The following is a 22,009-nucleotide window of genomic DNA, read 5'->3' as shown; positions in this document are numbered from 1 at the left end:
AACAAGGACCTCCTGTATAGTGCAGGGAACTCTGCTTACTATGCTGTAATAACCTAAATGGGAAAAGCAATTGAAAAAGAATAGATACATGTATATGTATAACTGGATCACTTTGCTGTACACCTGAAAATGATAAAACATCATTAATCAACTATATTCCGATATAAAATAAAAATTTCTGAAAATCATCTCACTTTGTCAATATTTTTCAATGTAATAATATTGTCTGTACTCCTTCCCTTCCAGAAAACTTGGACTGTGTGACACTTTTAAAGTATGGTTCCTGATTTCTTTTTTTTCCTTCTTTGTGCCTCGGTCCCATTTGGGTTGGTTTTTATGTCAGCAAGTAGAAAGACATGAGGAAAGCAAGCTGGATCCAGATTTCAGAAACAGTCTTCTAAGGCAAAAGACACGTGCTACCAGCTAACAGGCCAGAATACTGGAGTGGGTAGCCATTCCCTCCTCCAGAGGATCTTCCAAACCCAGGGATCGAACCTGGGTCTCCTGCATTGCAGGCAAATTCCTTACTGTCAGAGCCACCAGAGAAGCCCCTAGCTAACAGGAAACTCTTTCCTCAAAGGGAAAAAATAAACTAAAATATAAGCCACCATTCGGGGTATAAAAAAGATTGTAGATAGCTGGAAAACGGATTATGCAGAGCAACAGAATAAAATAACCCTCAGCACCAAAAGCCAGGGCTGCCCAGGATCAGTTACCACTGAGCCTGTAATGATCTTTTTACATCAAAAGCCCTTTCAAGACATAGCAACAGACCTGCCCTGCAAAGACTCTTGAACCAGAGGAGAGTGTAATCATCAATACTCTAGCCTTTCTCTTTTGTGAGCACTTTAAAAAAAAGCCCGGCGGAGTAGTGACTCTGGTATTAAGTATCATTTTGAAACAATGCCTTGAAACCATAATGCAATCTTACTCCTGAAATGTGCAGTATTTGCTGCCACGGTGGGTACACCTGGCACGTCCGGTTGCTAATAGAATAAATCTGTGATTTTTCTTTTCACATGCCTTCTGCCTTCTTGCTTGGCTGAATAAGCTGCAGATTAGTTGAACTTACCCTGCTTTTCTGTTTTGTTTCAGGATCTGGTATTTGTTTGTGCTTTATTTTCCCCTACCTCTTCATAAAAAAAAGAGTAAACCAGTCTGCCTGTGAGAGTGTGGGATTGTGTTGCAAAGGAGCTCGGGCCTGCAATGTTATCACTCAGCGGGACTGGGCCCATCAGAAAGCACATGGTGTGCCATGACGTAGCTGGTCTCCGACCACAAAAGCAGACTTTTCTCTGTGAATTAGACAAACCACACAAAAGGCAACAATAGCTAGCATAAACACCATTTAATACTATTCACAGGCTATTGAAGAGATGGGCGTTGACAAAGAATTGCAGCAAAGCCAGGACATTGTGGTCCCATGAAAGGAGGCCTAGTGAACAGGAAGCATCACTGCAGCGGGCTGACAGTAACCATATAACGGCGGGATTGTGGGGCTGGCATTTACCCCAAGGGTCTTTACAGTCAGGAAAATAAAGAGAAATTAAAGCATAAGGAATCCTCTTTGTGGGCACTTAAGCCCCTGAAGCAACACAAGAAGCCATACAATTGTCTTTTCAACACTCGGCTGTGCTTTAGATAATGATGAAAAGGAAACATTTGGGGTGTGCTTACTCGTAGGATTCTGTATCACCCATTGGGAAAACGCATCTATAAAAACAGATGAAATTTTCACAGCAAAATGAATAGTTACATAAGCTTTTGCCTCGTTTTAAAACAGGAAGAGCTCACTGCGGCTGGATTAGTCAGGCTGCTCTCCATTTGTGACAGCCTCTTTCAGGGACACAGGGTGTCCAGGGCAGGACAACTGTCATTTTTCACCAGGTTCATAAAGAAAAGGAAAAATTCAGTAAACCCACGGAAATATAATACCTATGTTTAAAATGATTAAACCTGTGACTAACAGAAACCAATTTACGTATACTTTAAAAAAAATGTTTACTTATTTGGCCACGCTGAATCTTAGTGGTGGTTTATGGGATCTAGTTCCCCCACTAGGGATCGAACCCCAGTACCCTGCATTGGGAGCCAGGAATCTTAGCCACTGCACCATCAGGGAAGTGCCTCTAGACATTTAAAGTAAGAATTTAACAAATGTACTTTAATTCTGAAACAAATCTATAATGGGAATCATTTTTTAATGCATCCTGAGTTCTAAAAAAAATAAAGCATAATAGATGTACCAAATACATTGAGGAAGGTTAGTGATGGAAGCCCAAGACGATTTTAGAATGAACCCTAAAATATTCTAGAATGTCCTTTTTCTAAGGAACCTCGAGAGCCAGGGAGCTGAGTGACCAGCCATAGTTGCATAACCAGTAATAGCAGCTCAAGTTTGATTGATCTCAGGTTTCCTGCCTCCTTGTCCTACTATTCCAAATATGGAAATATTTTTTGAATATAGAAATGCTTCTTAGTGTCAAGTGAACTTTTTGGTTGCTATATAGCTGTTTATCCTTAAGCAATTGATTAACTGCTCTGTGTCTGTTTTACTATTCATACAATGCGGTCAGCCTACCTCATAGAATTGTTGAGAAGGATTGAATGAGTTAATCTATGTATTTAGAATAGTGCCTTGTATCATATACATGTTTGCTGTTATTACTGCTTACTTATAGAACAGCAGAGAGGGTTTTGAAGACCTGAAAGGACCAGTTCTCAGGTCTTTTAACTGCAAACCAAAGTTCTTTTTCCAACACTACTATGATGTCTCTTAAGACCTTAAAAAATACTCTGTAAGCTCAGTGAAACCACCCAGTGTCACAGACCATGTAAAATAAGGCTCTTTGTAGAATATGGCCATGTACATTAAACTTTCTTTTAGAGCAGTGGTTATCAAATTTTAGTAGGAACTTAAAAAAAATTAAAATTTAAAAGTAAAAAGGGACTTTCCTGGCAATCTAGTAGTTAAGACTCCAGCTGCCAAAATAGAGGGTGCAGGTTCAAGCCCTGGTCAGGGAACTAAGATCCCACATGCCACTTGGCACAGCCAAAAGATAAAAAACAACAGCAACAACAACAAAATATATTTATAGGAAACAAATTGGGAAGAAATAATTGTAACATAAGTAATTTTTCAAAAATGCTTTAAATAAAAATTTTTTAAAAAGAAGAAGAGTGGGTAGGTCTTTTACCACCACTTTGCAATTCCATAGGTCTCCTGTAGAACCCAGGAAACTTAAAAAAAACACACACACTTCTTCCCTCACAGATGATTTCTCAGAAACGCAATCCAAAGATAACACTTTGAGAAAGTTTGCTTGAGAGCATAAATTCCTTCCTTCTTCCCCACCTCCTCCTTCTAGTGTCACCATTTAATTTTCATTTGTACCCTGGGTCATCTGCTGCCAGTTAACTTGGTTTGCTCGCAGGAAGGCTAATGAAGAGAAAGCTTCTGCTGTACCAGTTAAGGTTAACCAGCAAAGCTAGTTATGCTTGAGCTGAACCTCTTGAGCCATCTCAAAGCCCTCACATCTAACTCTAGCCAAGCACCTTCCAATTCAAGCAGAGTGGACTTGGACTTATGATAGGGGAGTGTAAAGATGGTGGCCAACACCTCCGCAATAGGAAGAGCTCCAAGAAACACACGCTCCACTGAATGGCAGGTTTATCAGCATCAGACATTCACTGATTCATCTATTGATCATCCTTGTCAAGAACTGTGATTCTGGAAAAGGGAGATTTAAACTAAACAAGCCACCATACTTCAACCCTCAGGCAGGCTGTGATCTAGTAAGGAAAGTGAAATAAATACACACTTATCTTGGAATAAAAGGCACTTTATCTCATTTAGCTTGCTCTGCATCTAGTTTTGCTGTTGGTTTGTTCTCTTTCTCCTGAAGTTGCTTCATGTAACACAGGGATCAGATGGTGGGAGAAAAGCCAGAGCAGAAAAGATACAGCAGGAAGAGGCCATCTGCTGGTAGTTTTCTCCCTGTCAACTTCTCCTTCCCTGCTTGGGTCTGCTTGTCTCCTCTGTCCCTCCTGACTACTCTGAGTACAGACGCCCTTGCTCTGCCATTTTCACAGCATCTCAAAAGGCGTGCTGAGCCAGCGTTCTGTGCCGGGCCCTGTGCACAGCCCTGATAATGGCAAGGGAATGAAATGGGGCCTTCTGCAACCAGGCAGGCAGAGAACTCTCTTAATAGCATGATTTGTTAATATTTTCTTTCTTTTTTTTTTGTTAATATTTTCTCCCCATGGGCTTCCCCGATGGCTCAGTGGTAAAGAATCTGCCTGCAATGCCAGAGACTCAAGAGACATGGGTTCAATCCCTGAGTCAGGAAGATCCCTTGGAGAAGGAAATGGCAACCTGATCCAGTTCTCTTGCCTGAAAAATCCCATGGACAGAGGGAACTGGCAGGCTACAGTCCAAAGTGTCACAAAGAGTTGGACATGACTGCGCAACTGAACACACACATATTTTCTCTCCACCCCAAACTGTGCATAAGACCTTTAGAAAAATGGCATCATTTAATCTGTAGCATAGGCTTCATGCCATTATTACCCATTTATAATGAAGGCACTGAGACTGGGGGAGGTAAAAAAATTTTCCAGAATCACTCTAACACTGATAAGTGTTAGAGACAAGAATGGAGCCCAGTCCGGTTTTTAAGTTCCCAGTCTTCACTTCTCTGCAAATTTGAATTCATATTTTCTGTTCATCTGCTACATGCCAGGTACAGTGCTAGACAGAGATAAAGTAAATTTGCTGTACTAAGTTCTATAATGGCAGTGCATTATCATAAATAATGATCATGAAACAGTGGTTCTCAACCCGAAGTGACTGTGTGATCCTTACCCACTGGGGACATTTGTTAATGTTTGGAGACGTTTTGTTAGGAGCAGAGAACGTGTGGGCGAGGAGGGGACCAGGAGCCCAGAAAGGTAGTGGGAGAGGGGCCAGCAGGGAGAATGAACCAGCATGCCCTCCTGAGGGCAGGATCTGTCTATACAAGCGGAGAAAAGATGCATAAGACATTACAAACAAATCAACTCACTTTGATCAACCACTTCCTGGCAGGAAGAAGAGGAAGCCCAGGTTACAATGAGGGAGCAGGAGGTGTGAAAACGAGAGAGAAGAAGCTATGGGAGTAGGTCGGCTGGTAAATCAGGATGATGTCCCGTCGGCCTCTATCGCTTCTTCTCACCAACAATAGGTGATGACCAATATGATACCGCAGGCCCTATTTTCATAGATCCGGAAATTAAATCCATAAATTCATCCCCAAATAAAGTCAACTCTCCCTCTTTCTTTAGGCTACAGAAGCTCATGGGAAAGGGGAGCTAGCCTTTCCTCGAGGCTGCTAACTCCTCTACTGTTCTCTTATTTTCCCTTCTTTACAGGTTTCTTCAAAGAGTAGTTTGTAAGCCTTGTTTCCAATGCCAGTAGACACTGGCAATTTGTTTTCTCCATGGCACTTTAGTGAGACAGAACTTTGTAAGATCCTCACTGGTCCTAGCACTGAAATCCAACGGCCTTCTTTAAGCTTCTTCTCCTGTGACTGGTTTGCAATGTTTGACCCCATCAACCTTGTCCTTTTCCTAGGAAACCATCGTTTCCATGGCACCAGCTCTCATGCTTCTCTCACCACCATTTTTTTGTTTGTGATGGATTTTCACTGTGGAGCACAGGTTCTACCTGGCATGGGGTGCATGGGCTTAGTTGCACCCCATTACATGGGACCTTGCTTCCCCAACCAGGAGTGAACCCATGTCCCCTGCATTGGCAGGCAGTTTCCCCACCAGGGAAGTCCCTCACCACCATTCTTGAACTCCGCTAGGGCTCCCAGAATGGAATTCTCCAAGAGCGCCCTCTTCTCATCTTTTCCGTCACTCTTTCCCTTGGGAAACCTCTTGATTCTCTTATCTCTCTTAAACACACCCAGATATAAGGCACAGTTCTTGGCCTGTCTTTTCCATCCAAGGTCCAGTTCCCTGTCTCCTCTGGAGCACAGGGCAGGGGCATTTGCCATCTGTGGGACCCTGGGCATGAAGCTCATTGCCCCTGAGCCTCAATTATCCCACATGTTAAATGAGACCATGGGCATTAAATGACTATTAAAGATAGAATAGCTGTAACCAAAAAGGCAGTCAATATCAAATTTTGGTGAGGATGAGGAGAAATGCAAGTGTTACTGCATTGTTTGTGGAAGTGTAAGATAGAACAGCCACTTTGGAAAACAATTTCATGAAAAGGTAAAATTTTATCATCTGACCCAGCAATTTCACTCTTAAGTATCTTCCCAAGAGAAATGGAAACATACATCCCTACAAAGATTTGTATGCCTTTAGCAGCGTTATCCATAGTCATCCAAAAGTGGGAACAATATAAAGGTTCATAAAGTAGAGAATGGATATAAAATTTGTGGTATATCCATGCAGTGAAATATCATTCAGCAATAAAAACTGAGCAAAGAACATGCTACAATATTGATAAGGCTCAGAAACTTTATACTAAGTGACAGGAACTAAATTCAAAAGATTACATACAGGATGGGGAACACATGTACACCCATGGCAAATTCACCTCAATGTATGGCAAAATCAATACAATATTGTAAAGTAAAAAAATAAATAAAACTGAAAAAAAAGATTACATACATATTGTACTGTTCTATTTGTTAAGAAATGTCCCAAAGAGGAAAATCCATCAGACAAAATGGTTGTCTGACAAAGACAAAGTGGTTGCCTGAGGTTTGAGGATGGGAGCAGAGAAGGGCTACAAACGCCCAACAGGTCTTTTAAGAGTAATAGAAATATCCTATAACTGGATTGTAGTGATGTTGCATAATTCTGATTTACCAAAACATCATTGTTTATATCCCTGGGTCAGGCAGATCCCCTGGAGGAGAAAATGAAAACTGCTCAAAGAGTCAGACATGACTGAGCAACGGAGCACACAGCATACATATTGTTTATATGTAGGTGAATTTTACATTATTTAAAATAGTATTTATTGATAGTTTTATCTTCTTAATAATGCTCATACTTGATGCTTCACTGTTCCTTAGTGATTATTATCTGAAAGAAGGTAAGATAGCCCCAGAAATAAGACACAGGCTGCTCTTTGAGAATGAGCGTGTAAGAATCGAGAGATAATGGGTCTGTCCAAGAAGTTTGAGAGACAAGAAAGTCTGACTCAGAGGCATGCCTGAACCCCTACATCTGAAGCTGTGATCACATCAATTGTGTTTTATACATCAGTCTTTCATGAGTTTGGTTTTCATGACTAAACCCTGCTATAACTGACCACCTCTGAGCCCCATGTTAGTTGCTCAGTTGTGTCCGACTCTTCGCGACTCCACGGACAGTAGCACACAAGGCTCCTCTGCCCACAGAATTCTCTAGGCAAGAGAGAATATTGAAGTGGGTAGCCATTCCCTTCTCCAGGGGTTTTTCCCGATCCAGGGATGGAATCCGGGTCTCCTGCATTGCAGGCTAATTACCATCTAAGCCACCAGGCCACCTAGCAAGATTCATTTGGTTTGTCAAAAATATTTTTAATAGGCTTTGTTGAGGGACCCTTTAGCTCAGTTCTTGCTTAAGTCATTACAATATCTCAATTATTGGCATAAAATTCAGACTTTAAAAACACATACTCAGAATTTTAATGATTGCTAAAATCACACATAATAATGGACAATAGAATTGACTATTATTGTCTATATGTTTGTTCTGTGAGAGGCCACTAAAACACCAAATCGAAAGCAACTCTGGTCTCTTAAACTTTGAAATCAATTCAATACACTTGGAATAATCAGATTCACATAACATAAAGAATTTATTTTTAAATACAACTGGAAACCAAATATATGCACAAATTCAGACAATATTCATGGTTTATAGCAAATTAAACATTAATAAGATATTATAGGCAGGGCTTTACAGAAGCGAAGATTTAAATCATTACTTGGCTTGTTCTTGGTATTTAAATAATTATTGAGTGCAGAGTCTGGGATGAGTTTACCCTCCTGAGTAACATACATGAGACATACAGGTTTTCATTTTGTTGATCAAATTATCAAAGCATCATATAATTAACATTGATTGCCCAGTCAGTAAAACTGGCACTTAACCCCTTTATCTGAGCCTTATAACAGCCAGCAACCCTGAAAAAGAGGATCTTTGCTTTCTCCCTGCCCGTCGTGAGTGAAAGAGGCAGAAGAACTGGGCACTCGCTCCTTTAGGGAGTTTATCATGACAGCAGCCTCCAGATGGGCAGAGCTGGCAGCTTCCTTGCGGCTGGTGTGAACTGCATGATCTCACGCCTTCCTGAGACGGGACAGCACTGAGGGGCTTTATTTGCCCTGCACCTGCCCTGTGGGCAGCAGCGTTGATTTCTGCTCCCAGAAACCCTCAATAAGTGGACCCATTCACTGGGAATGTGGCCCTGCCCATGACGCAGGAAGAAGGATACAAGCCCTCTCCCTCTCATACCTATCAACGATGGAACTTTGATCCTTATTTTCCAAGATATTTATTTTTGTCAGATACGGCAGAGACCAGAAACCCACCCACAGCCCTTAATTCTGGATCTATGAGAAATATCCAACCTAATATTTCATGATTTTTTTTAAACATGCATTATCAGTCTGATCCTGCCCACTGACTCATAGCAAATTTCTCACAACCAAAAGAAGCGAATTGAAGGAAAGCATTAAAATGACACTTTCTCTTCTATTCTTTACCAAATTTTTTCTTTTTCTTTTTTTGGGGAAAAGGAGGTAGTTCTAGTAAACTGACCATAGAAGATGGTCATAAAACACTGAACCTGAGTAATGGAAGAGATCTTATAACATCAGTTTACACTTGACTTAGTTAAATTCAGACCTTTCCAGAGGAATAATTTTTATTTCTTTTGCAAAAATCTCTAAGGGAAGAAACTTCCCAAACTCATTTCATACAGTGGTTCATAACCGATGCTCCCAATTCTTTCTGTGCCCAGTTGAATTTGGATTTTTTTTCATGCAGTTCTGGATGGTTTTTTCATGTAGTTCTGACCTCTCTTCAACCTCTGGCTCTTATGTAACCTTTGCAGGGCAAACTTTGGTGGGCAGCCAATGCATCTCTTTTGGCAAAGGGATTCTGGATACCTATTCTTTGATTATTATAAAATCACAGAACATAAGAAATGAAAGGCATGTTAGAGATGTTCTGCTGTGACTTCCTGCTATGCAGAAACCCATCTACATATTTCCAATAGCTCCAAACCCTACTTAAACAGTCCCAGTGATGGGGGCTTCCTTACACCACAGAACAATGGTCTGCTGTAGCACAACCTATATTGTCAATAAATCTCTAACTCAAAATGTTCTTATTTGAATTTGAGTCAGTTCTAGTGAGGAGGATGAACCTAGAGGCTGTTATACAGAATGAAGAAAGTCAAAAAGAGAAAAACAAATATCATATATTAACACGTATGTAGGGATTGGAGAAGGAAATGGCAACCCACTCCAGTGTTCTTGCCTGGAGAATCCCAGGGACGGGGGAGCCTGGTGGGCTTCCGTCTATGGGGTCACACAGTCGGACACGACTGAAGTGACTTAGCAGCAGCAGCAGCAGGGAATCTAGCTAAAGCTGAAACTCCATTACTTTGGCCATCTCATGCGACGAGTTGACTCACTGGAAAAGACTGATGCTGGGAGGGATTGGGGGCGGGAGGAGAAGGGGATGACAGAGAATGAGATGGCTGGATGGTATCACCGACTTGATGGACGTGAGTTTGAGTGAACTCCGGGAGTTGGTGATGGACAGGGAGGCCTGGCGTGCTGTGATTCATGGGGTCGCAAAGAGTCGGACACAACTGAGCAACTGAACTGAACTGAACTGAACTGAGGGAATCTAGAAAGATGGTACTGATGAACCTATTTGCAGCACAGGAACAGAGACAGAGACACTAAGAAGAGACTTGTCAACACAACGGGGGAAGGAGAGGATGGGTCGAATTGAGAGAGTCGCGCTGAAACATATATATTACCATGCATAAAATAGACAGCTAATGGGAAGTTGCTGTGTAACACAGGGAGCTCAATCTTGTGCTCTGTGACAGCCTAGAGGAGTGGGTTGGGATATTATGTGGGAGGGAGGTCAGAGAGGAAGGGGCCAGGTATACACTTATGGCTGATTCACACTGTTGTATGGCACAAACCAACAGCTGTAAAGCAATTATCCTCCAATTAAAAACAAGTGTTCCTAATGAGAACAGTTTGCCTCCCAGGAACTTCCACTGGGTTCCAAATGGCCTTTCTAGAAAGATACACAGCCTCTTTCTCATAAGAGCCCTTCAGATAGTTGACCGTATGTTTGTCCTCTTCCCCCACTTAACACTACCCTCATATAGACACTCCAATAACACACACAGCATCACCTTCCCTTACAGATCAGGGGACTGGATTATACCCTAGTCTTTCAGGCTATGGTCCTCATTTGCATTTATGTTGCAATAAAGCTATAGAAATACCGTAAATCACAGTTTAAAAGCTATATCTGTAATTTAAGGACATGAAGAGCTAAGTATAAATATGCTAGTAAAGAAAAGTAATCTTCACTTGAAAAGTGGAAGCTCTACAGCTGTTTACATCCGTCATCTCCAAAATGAGGTATACCCAAAATAATCTTTGGGATGCAGGAAGAAAAATATAACTTCTACTGATATGTCTTAGTCTAAAGTGAAAGACAGGAACTAAGCCCTACTAATATTTATTATACAAAGCGATACTTGTAATCTCTTTAAGAAGCTTCCACATCACAACAAACTGTGGAAACTTCTTAAAGAGATGGGAATACCAGACCACCTCACCTGCCTCCTGAGAAGTCTGTATGCAGGGCAAGAAGCAACAGTTAGAACTGGAAATGGAACAGACTGGTTCCAAATCAGGAAAGGAGAATGTCAAGGCTGTATATTGTCACCCTGTTTATTTAACTTACATGCAGAGTACATCACATGAAATATTGGGCTGGATGAACCACAAGCTGAAATCAGGATTGCCAGGAGAAATATCAATAATCTAAGATTTGCAGATGACACCATCCTTATGGCAGAAAGCAAAGAAGAACTAAAGAGCCTTTTGATCAAAGTGAAAGAGGAGAGTGAAAAGGTTGGCTTGAAGCTCAACATTCAGAAAACAAAGATCATGGCATCTGGTCCCATCACTTCATGGGAAATAGATGGAAAAACAGTGGAAACAGTGTCAGACTATTTTGGGGGGCTCCAAAATCACTGCAGATGCTGATTGCAGCCATGAAATTAAAAGACGCTTACTACTTGGAAGGAAAGTTATGACCAACATTGATAGTATATTAAAAAGCAGACACATTACTTTGCCAACAAAGGTCCATCTAGTCAAGGCTGTGGTTTTTCCAGTGGTCATGTATGGATGTGAGAGTTGAACTGTGAAGAAAGCTGAGAGCTGAAGAATTGATGCTTTTGAACTGTGGTGTTGGAGAAGACTCTTGAGAGTCCCTTGGACGGCAAGGAGATCCAACCAGTCCATCCTAATGGAAATCAGTCTTGAATATTCATTGGAAGGACTGATGCTGAAGCTGAAGTTCCAATACTTTGGCCACCTGATGAGAAGAACTGACTCACTGGAAAAGACCCTGATGCTCCTGAAGGCAGGAGGAGAAGGGGACAACAGAGAATGAGATGTTTGGATGGCATCACCAACTCAATGGACATGAGTTTGAGTAAACTCAGGGAGTTGGTGATGGACAGGGAGGCCTGGAGTGCTGCAGTCCATGAGGTCACAAAGAGTTGGACTGGCTGAGTGACTGAACTGAATATTTGTGTATCTACTTTATAAATAAGCATGCATAGGTGAGGGGTACATGCTCGGATTCCCTTAATTATGGAGACACACTATCAAGTATGTCTGGAGACCTCGGTTTAAAACCCTGCTCATCACCTATTAATTCACTAATCTAAGTTGGAAATTTCTGTAAGGAAAGCAGAACATTAGTGTCCTACCGCATAGCAGAGACATTTCACAAGGTAATCTAAGATCATATCAACAAAAAACACATCAGGAATACATTTTAATGTGTTTTCAATAGTTGTTTCAATAGCTGGGTCAAATAGACATAGTTTGTCTAAACCTCTCCAAAATAGCATGGATGGAAACAATAGTTAGCTAATCGCCTTACAATAATGCGTGTGGGTTCTAAGTCGCTTCAGTTATGTCCAACTCTTTGTGACCCTATATACTGACTGCAGCCTGGCAGGCTCCTCTGTCATGGGATTCTCCAACAAGAATACTGGAGTGGGTTGCCATTGCCTCCTTCAGATCTTCCTGACCCAGGGATCGAATCTGTGTCTAGATCCCAGGATTGAGATGGGCAGGTGAAGTCTTTACCACTAGTGCCACCTGGGAAGCCTTAATCGAAAAGGTATATTCTCATACCAGTTTAATCAAATTACAAATCATCGATTGACCTTTTTTATTTTAACATGACAAGAGTAAAAGTTACCTGAGTTGAGAGAATATTGTTTCTTAGAGAGTGTTGATAATGACTGTTCTTATCTTTTCTAATGCTGCTGCACAAAGCAGGCACAGACTATGTTTCGTCCAGGGACATAGCTGGTAAGTCAGGATGTTGTATTACAAATACAAGCTATGGGATTTTTTTACCTTCATGAATAAAGTGCTAATGTTTTATATTTTTCTCCATCTTTAAAATGAGGTCAGTGGCATTAAGATACAAGGAAACATCTGACTTAAAAGAAGAAAGCAACCATAGTTAGGAATTAAGGGAAATAAACTTAAGAAATGAGACAGTGAGAAGTGAGGGGTAAGGCCTTATGGAGAGGTGAACCCGGCACAATTGTTTGAAAAGTGTTTATACTCTCAATTCACAAGCGATATTTACATATGGCAGTGTCAGTAATAACAGCAAATCATCCTCAGAGTGGAGCAGTTCACTGTAATATGAAGGCAAAAGAAATACTTCAGAGTCATGTTAACTGTTCAGTGAATCTGCAGCACTTCTTTCTTAATGAATAACACAAACACACTGAACAATTACGTGTTAATTTTCCTCTGATTTTTTTTCAAGGATAGTTGATTTACAATGTTGTGTTAGTTTCGTGTGTACAGCAAAGTGACTCAGTTATATCTATATATATTCTTTTTCAAATTCTTTTCCACTATAGTTCCCTGTGCTAAATAGTAGGTCCTTGCTATTTATCTATTATATATTTTATATATAGTAGTATCTATTAATCCCAAACTCCTAATTTATTCCTCCTCCCTCTTTCCCCTTTGGGAAAACATAAGTTTGTTTTCTGCATCTGTGAGTCTAATTCTGTTTTCCTCTGATTTTTAAAAGACAGCTATTGTTATCAGAACTGAGGAGTCAGAGGTGATAATTGCTCATATTTAGCATGTATTTTAATAAATGTCGGCACCTTCCTTTTTGTATGTGATGACACTAGCTGTATTGTTTCTCTCTCCGTTCTCCTGTGATACTTCAGCAGTGGTGATGGAAGCTGAGTGGCAGGACCCACAGACAAAGCAGAACCCTGAAGATGCTAACATGCTCCAGAGGACTAGCGAGCCTTGCCACCCTCCTTCTTGCCACCCTCCTTCTTACCCATTCCCCTCAAAGTCTGACCAACAAGTAGAGCCCAGCGCCAATATGCCTTCCGCCCGGAAATTCTCTGATGAAGCTGCCTGATTTGAATCCTAACTAGAAAAACCAAAGGATTCCAGCTCAGACTCCAGGGGAAGATGAATAACATAAATGGCCTTCTCCCCTGGAAAAAAAATCTAATTATATGTGTATAGATTTTTTTAAAGGTTGACACTGGATACTCAGAAATATATTAAAATCATATTTACCCTCAATAGGAAAACTGAAAGGGGAAATGGTATTCTGAGACAAAAGGCCAACTTTAAAATTCGAGAGACGATGACAGTCACAAAATACAGGCACGGGATGAAAGGGTACCCGTAAAATGCTGACACCATCCTTCTCATCAGACATGTAGGAAGAGTCCAGAAGCTAAAAACCATCATCCTTCCACCGTCCCCTTCTGAGCATCTTCTCAGTAAGTGGAAGTTCCTTTTCTCACCTTGAACTTAATAAAAAATCTTTTTGAACATGAGGGGGTTTTTTAGTTGTTAGTGATGGTTATGGATTTGCTATAAATCTATCCTAAAGAATTCAACAGTTGCTAATATACTGTCATTACTAAAATTAATATAAATAATAATATAGGACGGCAAGACAGCATAGTACTGAGAACATGAACCTTGGACTCAGAAAGGCCTGACTTTGAGTTCTGATTTTTTTGATTGACCAGAGAAATGCTTACTGATCTGGGTCAAATCTCTATGACATTTTATAAATATAGGTCCCAGCAAAGCAGGCCTTAAACTTAAATACTAGAGGCGTGATATTCAAGAAGACATTTTGGGGCTTGCCTGGTGGCTCGACCTGCCAGTGCCAGAGACACGGGATCGATCCCTGGTCTGGGAGGAAACTGCAAACTGCAGAGCAACTAACCCCGGGCGTCACAGCTACTGAGCCTGCGTTCTACAGCTCAGGGGCCACAGCCACTGGGCCTGCACGGCAACTACTGAAGCCCGCGTGCTCTTGAGACTGTGCTCTGCAACAGGAGAGGCCACTCCAATGAGGAGTCCTTGAGCGTAACTGGAAAGCGGCCCCCACTTGGAGCAACTCTAGTTGCTACACAGTGGGGAAGAAGACCCAGCACAGCTAAAAATAAATAAATAAATGTAATTATTTTTTACAAAAGATATTTTGCCACCAACTTTAAACACAAATATTTTGATCATTCAGCCTCTACATCCTAGGACACTACTCATCTAGATTCTACAGCTTAGAATACTTAAATTCATTATCTACTAAGCCAGGCAGAAAATGTTCATTAAACACAAAAACGGTTCCTGAAGATGTGCAAGTGATATCACATGATGCTGAAGTGAAACTCCTGTTAGCTGTATTTTGATGCCTGGTCTTGTGTATCACATTGCACCCAAACTTGGCAGCTTAAAACAACAAAAACTTGATCTCACAGTTTCTGTGAGTAGAAATCTGGGAGCAGTGTAACTGGGGGATGGATTCCAGCTTAAGAGCCACCTCTCTTAATGACAGTACTTCCCTCATGACTCAGCCAGTAAAGAATCTGCCTGCAACGCAGGAGATGCAGAGGATGTGGCTTCTACCCCCGGATTGGGAAGGTCCTCTGGAGGAGGGCATGGCAACCCATCCCAGTATTCTTGCAGGGAAAATCCCAGGGACAGAGGACCCTGGCAGTCCATGGGGTCACAAAGAGTTAGACAAGACTGCAGCTACTGAGAAGCTACAGCCCCCTTGGTATAAGCCGTCAAACAGGGCTGCTGTCTCATCTGAAGGCTTGACTGGGAGATGATCAGCTTCCAGGCTCCCTCATGGAACTGGTTGTTAGCAGGGATTTTAGCTTTCCACTTCATGGGCCACTCCATTGGCTGCCTGAGTGTCTTCATGACAGGGCACCTGGCGTCTCCAGTTCCTTGTCAGCTATCAGACTGATGGCTGCTATTTCTTGCCTTGTGAGCCTCTCCAACCAATAGTGTACAATAGAGCAACTGGCTTCCCCTAGAGCTAAGTGGAAAGAGAGAAAGATTGAGAAGGAACCCAGTTCTAAAAAAGTGAAAGTGTTAGCCGCTCAGTGGTCAGCCGCGCAACTCTTTGCGACCCCATGGACTGTAGTCTGCCAGGCTCCTGTGTCCATGGAATTCTCCAGGCAAGAATACTGGAATGGGTTGCCATTTCCTTCCACAGGGGATCTTCCCAAATCAGGGATCAAACTTGCATCTCTTATGTCTCCTGCATTGGCAGGCAGAATCTTTATTGTCTGAGCCACCAGGGAAGCCCTGAAACCATAATCTTTTATAACTTAATCCAGGAAGTGGTATGTCACCACTTCTCTGTATTGTGTCGATCACACAGACAATTCTGGTGCAGTGTGGGAAGGGATGACACAGAGATGCAAAGACCAGGAGGTGGGGATTATTGCATGCCGTCCCAGGGGCTGGCTACCACAGTCCTCCTATCAGGAAACAGCAGAATGGGCTTTTCTCTGCTTTAAGGCTGTGGACTTTCTCTGGCTGAAAGAAAACAGACAGCCTCATGGTTGTGGGAAAGCTCTTCACTAGAGTAAATCAAAGGAAAAGATTTACTCACAGGCTCTTGAATGTGAAGTCATTCAAGAAGATATATATTGTAGTTATTACATTTCTATAGTGAAAACACTTTTTTCCCTACAGCTTTTCTACATGGAAAGAAAAGATGATTCAGAAAACTCACCTATAGATACTACAGTCTCCAAAACATGTTTTAGTTTGTGAACAAATCTAGTTAGGAGCTAAACTTTCAAGAAAAATAACTTTGATTCATAGAATTTTGCAGCTGGAAGCTACCTGGAGCCATGTCTTCATTTTATGGGTGATGAAAGGAGGATCCTGATTAGTAACTGCCTTCCCAAGGGGACACTGAGTCAGAGGAAGAAGTTGGAATGGAATTCTCATCCAAATGACATTTCCAGTTATTTTCTTAACAAGGAACAGCTCAGACTAAGACTTTGTTAGTACATCGCACAGGCTTATTTGAATTCATTCAACAGATACTTAGGGAGGCCTCTCTGTGCCAAGGAAAAGAGAAATAATGATAGGACTTGGTTCCTATCTTCAAGGAGCCCATCTTCTCAAAGGGGGGAGGGAGGAACAAGCATGAAGTGTAATGTCAAGACAGTCTGGGGAGTGATCGCACGTGGCAGGTAGCAGTTGAAACTAACAACGACTGTAAGGTGATAGGTCGTGCTTTATTGACCATCTGAGTAAGTATGGGCCTCTTAAACTGAGTGTCTGCAAGGCTATTTCATTTATTAGGCTAATGCTTCTGTCTTCCAAGTTATTTGCTAGAGTAATGAATTTTTAGATAGAGTAAAGTTAGGGATTGCTTTGAGCCCTGGGAATATTGGCCTTTCACTATAACTTAAAAATTTGAGACCCGGATTATAAATGATACCATGGACAGAGGAGCCTGGTAGGCTACAGTACATGGGGTCGCAAAAAGTAGGAAACGATTGAGCAACTAATCCTTTCACTTTCAAATGATACTTAAATCAAAACTAACTATTCTCAAACTTTTGTTGTATCTGTATATTCCCTCATTAAGCAACTGATTAATATCTACCACATGCCAGGCACTGAGCTGCTTGCTGCCAAGATTATACCTAAACACCACAAGGAAGTACAGACTTGAAAAGTTAAGCAAAAACCCCTCAGTCTTCTGGAGGTGAAAGAAAATACATGAAAGTATTTGGTGCTGCCATGCTGGGTCTGCTAGTCACCCTTCTTTGAAGAAATCCTTTAGGGTGTGTTTCCTTAACACATAAAGTACAGGAGATATTAGTCAACCTGGTGATGTCCCAGAATGGACTTTTATTTCCAGAGTGTGTGATAAGTATGTTTTCCCTCCTCGCTGATCACGAGAAACTGGAACTGGAAGGAAAGCTTGAGTCATTGATGGGAAGTCATAGCTATTTGCTTGTGTGTGTGGTTCATCAGAACGTTTAGGTTTTCCCAGGACTGGCTTGTTAATGGCTGAACGAACTAAATGCCAATCAGGAGCAAACCACTTTGTTTCCCATGAATACGTCCACTTCTGTGACCTAGAGCCTTCACTCAAATCCCATCTATTTAGGGGGGAATTCAGGGACAATAGATTAATGGCATTAATATTTGTCTCTTCACCTCCTGGAGGGCTGGTATTTTTCAGGAGAAGGTGACATCAGTGTGAAACTCACCCCTCTTAAGCTTTCAGAAACCTGTCTTCTTATTTAAAGATTAGATTATCCTTCTCCCATTGTTTTCCATTAGATTTTGTTTCTTTTCTCCTTTTTGGGGAAGGCCAGTTCACTATTTTTAAAAGGTGATGGACCATGTCAGGATTTAGAACGTGAAAGGAAAGAGATTGGTTTGGATTTTCTCACTCTCTTTGTGTGCTCTAAAGCTCAATAAACTTCGAATGGTGACTGCAGGTATAGGGGTAGAGAAGAGCTTTTGTATCCTTAGAAAATGTAGGTTTCAGTTGGATTATAGAGGTAGTCAAGAGATAGGGAAAAAAGTTCAAATAGCACTTTGACTACTTTCCATGTCAATGGATCTGTATCAGCCATATTCCACTGCCATAAGAATCAGTATGTTTAAGTATTGATAAAAAAAATTTTTAAAGAGCACAATACCAGTTATCAAAAAATTGGATGAGTTTGTTGTAATGAAGACAGGATTGTATGTAGTTTATATTCAAGTTTATGATTTTTTCTGAATACTGAATAAATTGTCAAAACTGTACTGAAGCTCTATGTGAAAGGATCAGTCCAAACTGTTAATCTGCCTGATACATCTTTTTGCAGTTTTTTTTTTTTTTTAAAGACTCTAAGCAAAAAATTTAAGCTCTTTCCAGCACAACTGTATAGATTCATTGGGACTTGGCAATATTCACGTATGGTGTAGATCTGCTGTTACTTTTCTTTAGAGCAATTTACAAAATAACAGTGTATAACATATCTAAAGCAAGGGGTAAAACCAAGATGTGCAATTTTCATCACAGGTTTATATAATAAGAGGGAATTTCTTTAGTCTACACTTAAAATATGAAACTAAGCAGCGGCCATTGGTCAATATTTATCAGCATATATGCTTCCCCAGTTTCTTTACCACTTAATATTTGTTACAAGAGCAGAGTTGCCATGGCTACTCTAGGGTTAAAATATTAATTTATTAAAATTTTCCAGTCTCAACCACTTGACTTTCAGAGAAGTGGGGGATTTTTGTGAGAGACAAGAATCAGGAAGTTCACAGCCTTGAGTTCACAGCAAGTGAATTGACTTTTCTCACAGTCACTTAGCACTATTCACTTCTAAGCACTTAGCCTAGCCCGCCCTTTCCCAGACAGTTGTGCATATCAGAAATGACTGGGAAGGGACTTCCCTGGCTTCTGATCCAGTGGTTGAGATTTCATACTTCAATGCAAGGCGCACAGGTTCAATCCCTGGCCCGGGGAACTAATCTCTCACATGCCACACACCAAAGCCAAGAAAAATTTTTTAAGAAATGACTGAGAAAAATATAACATTATCCTGTGCATTAGGAACTAAAGACAACACATCTAGCCAAGACTAAGGGATGACTAAATGAGCCGTGGCACTATCATTTTTTTGTTGTAACGACTCTCCAATTTGGAGATATAAATGTGTGTAATAATCTGTTATCACATAGCCAACGCTGCACATCACTCTTTCTCTTTGGGTCCACATATGGATTAAAGGGAGGATAAATTAATTAACTAAGGATAATTACCGAATTTTCCAAACACTCACAGACTTTACCCATTGGAAGCAAAAGCAGGCTGTACATCGCTAGTTGTCAGTGTAGATGGTAGATAGGCATCATCTATTGTAAATCTATTCCCATAGCGGGATTAACTGAATTCAAATTCAAATTATGTAGCCACAGTATGCTGTCCAATGTGAAGCTTTGTAAAAATTCCTCATTGGGAAAACGGGATAATGCTTTAAATACAGGATATTTGCCAAAATTATACTAACCACCAGGTGCATTTAGGTATTGAAAGATAATGAATTTAGAGAATATGGGACTTATACAACTTTTAAAGTTTTGTGATTGGGTAATTCTGTTATTTGGCTAGAGGTATTAATTTAATTAGATGTACAAGAGGACTTTCTCCCAATACCCAGAGAAGAAGATTTGCATTTCAGAAAATTATCACAGCTTGTTATATAATTGCAGCCGCTGGGGCTGGATGCCTTCAACAATGCCCCAAGTTTTCTTCTGTCTCCTGCTTCTCCAATGGTAATACACCTCCCCTTCAAAGTCTCCTAGCCTATCATTTCCTGCGACTCACATCTTCCTGTAAGAAGCAAGTTTGTGGGCTCATTTATAGAAAACTTAGAGGGTTCACTCCATATTAATCTAATTGGACGTTTTTGAGCAGGATGAGAATAATAACGGGATTAATTATTGTAATTTGTGCAGTTGAAATATACACATAAATAGGCAACCTGTGTTTTTCTATATTGCGGGTGGAAGATGAGTTTCAGACATTAGGACCTGGAAGAGCCGGGAGCTGCAGCTGCGGAGTGAGTGCCCCTCCCATGGTTCTGGCCAGCAGCCCCGACATCTTTGCACAAAGTAATCACAGATCACAGCATTTAATCACTGAAAACAAGCACTCCAGAGGACAGCAGTGTCAATATCCCACTCTCTCATTATCTGTTTGGATTGCACATCCACACTGTCAGATAAACAGAGTGGAAAATTAAGATTAAAAATATGGTAATTTCATTTCAGGCAGCAGGCACCACTCACTGCCCCTATTATGCTATTGATTACCTCTGAATTCAATTTTTCTTTCAATGCAAACTTTAATCTGTTTGCTACCCAGCAATTCAACTCCCCAAGGGCTATTTGAGAGTAAGTAACCATTTAATCTGATGCTAACTGAAAAATCACCGTCCTTAATGAATTGTGTAAATCATTCAGCTCTAAAGCACCTTTGACTTCTATTTCATTTTTTATTTTCTACTCAATATAGGAAAGGATCGGCGTGTGAATAATTACAAAGTAGCAAGTATTTTTACATAGAGCAAATATGATAAAAACCCTATTATAGAGGGGCATGTGTAATGAACAGTACTTTTTAATTTCAAAATAGCTATTCATTAAAAAAGAATGGAAGATTAAAAAGAGAGACTCAAAGCTCAAGGTAAAAGTTGATAGACATTGTAATTACATGGTTAATTTCAAAGATTTATATGCTGTTATGATTTAAAAGGAATTTTTATGACCTGACATTTTCATTGGGGAAGATTTTTTATTTAAAATTAATCTTCGAGCTCCTATTCTTAATTATTTCTTGGCAAGCGATAAATGGGAATACAAAAAAAATGTCCTATATCAAATTTTAAGTAGAATAAATGCAGGCGAATTTTCGAACAGGAGTAAAGTGGTTTTTACTTATTTGAATGGCTTTACATTGAAATCCCAGGTTGAAGGAATTTGTGGGAAAGAGCTGGAAATCATTGGCCCATTTAAGGGCGCAGCAATCTGACTGCAATGCAGCATTTATGACATTTCAAAATATAAAACTGGAGAGACGGTTTTGCTCCAGCGATTTGATTGTCTTTCAAGCTGGCGTTGAGAGTTTGCAACAGGTCTTTTTCGCGGCTGGTCCCAGACCCCGAGGGCTCCCTCGGCGCGAGGGTAGGGGGTTGAGCCAGTCCGGCCTCCCTCTTCCATCCGCGCGGGAGGAGCCGGAGCCGGAGCCCGGCGCTCGCCCGCGCCTGGGGGCACTTCTGCGGAGACTGGGGTGCCGTGGAGGCCGGCCGCTCCCCGCAGACCAATGACACTGCGCTTCCCTATGGCGAGCCGCACCAAGTGCGGGGCCGCGGGGGACAACGTGGCGGGGTCCTGATTACCCGGCCTAAGGGGCACCGCGCGGCCGCGGAGGGTGGCGCGCGGGGGCCGATCGCGGACCGGGGGTCTCCGCAGCCCACTGCCCCCATCCCCCTGCCTCCGCGAGGTCGCGACCTGGGCGCCCCTCACTCCCTGGCTCCTTGCGGGCGACCGCGGCTGCCCCCGAGGCCACTGCCGCAGTCTGGGGACGAACACAGGCGTGTCATCTCGCTTCTCCTTCTGGCTCGTCCACGCTCCACCGGGGCGGGGGGACTTGAGGCCCTGCTTCCCCACCGTCACCTCCGCTTGCTGCTCCTCCTTAGGTGTTGGGCACGGTCCCTGGCTCCCCACTTCTGCCTTCGTCCCAGCACCTCCCTCCGGGGCTGGGGGATCCTGGGCGCTTGGGGAGCGTGTACCTAGCAGAGCAGGGGCGGGGTGCCTGGAGCGGGGACCGCTGTCGGAGA

The sequence above is a fragment of the Moschus berezovskii genome, chromosome 13, assembly GCF_049115385.1.
Source record: "Moschus berezovskii isolate FMDL1 chromosome 13, NW_MosBer_1.0, whole genome shotgun sequence".
NCBI lineage: Eukaryota > Metazoa > Chordata > Mammalia > Artiodactyla > Moschidae > Moschus > Moschus berezovskii.
The sequence above is the reverse complement of the archived record's forward strand: the minus strand, read 5'-3'. Positions refer to the sequence as shown.